Here is a 774-nt window from a genome sequence, read left to right on the forward strand (position 1 = left end):
GGCACGTTGGCGTGCCGGTCGTGTGTCGGATACGTTTGGTGATAGGGTGGAAGGAGATGGGGGAGGGGAAGAGGTTGAGGATGGGTGGGAGGACGAAAAAGAAAGAAGGCAAAGGAGAGGGTGGAAAAAAGAAAAGAGAGAGGAAGAAAAGAAGGGGAAAAAAAGGAGGGAAAAAAAGAAGGAAAAAAAAAGAAGGGAAAAAAAGAAGGGAAAAGAAAGAAGGGAAAAAAAAAGAAGGGAAAAAAAAAGGAGGGGAAAAAAAAAAAAGAAGGGAGAAGAAAAGAAGGGAGAAAGAAAGGGAAGGGAACAAAAAGAAGGAGAAAAAGAGGGAAAAAGAAGAAGGAAAGAGGAAAGGAAAGGAGTGGGAGTGGGTGAGAGGGTGTGAGTGGGTTTGTGAGTGGGTGTGAGAGGGGGAGAGGGAGTGTGGGAAGGTGTGGAGATGGTGTGGGAGAGTGTGAGATGGTGTGAGTGTTTGTGAGGGTGTGAGAGGGGGAGAGGGAGTGTGGGAGGGTGTGGAGATGGTGTGGGAGGATGTGAGGAGGTGTGGGAGAGTGTGAGAGGGAGCGTGAGTGTGTTTGAGATGGTGTGGGGGTGTGGAGATGTGTGTGGGAGTGTGGGAGATGGTGTGGGAGAGTGTGAGAGGGTGTGAGAGGGTGTGGGAGTGTGGGAGATGGTGTGTGAGGGTGTGATGTGTCGTGGGAGTGCGTGAAAGGGGCGTTTGAGCATGTGAGACGGAGTGGGAAGGTGTGTGAGAGTGTACTGGAGTGTTAGAGG

The sequence above is a fragment of the Ceratina calcarata genome, unplaced genomic scaffold (assembly GCF_001652005.2).
Source record: "Ceratina calcarata isolate Rehan_Ccalc_2016 unplaced genomic scaffold, ASM165200v1 scaffold8, whole genome shotgun sequence".
Classification (NCBI taxonomy): domain Eukaryota; kingdom Metazoa; phylum Arthropoda; class Insecta; order Hymenoptera; family Apidae; genus Ceratina; species Ceratina calcarata.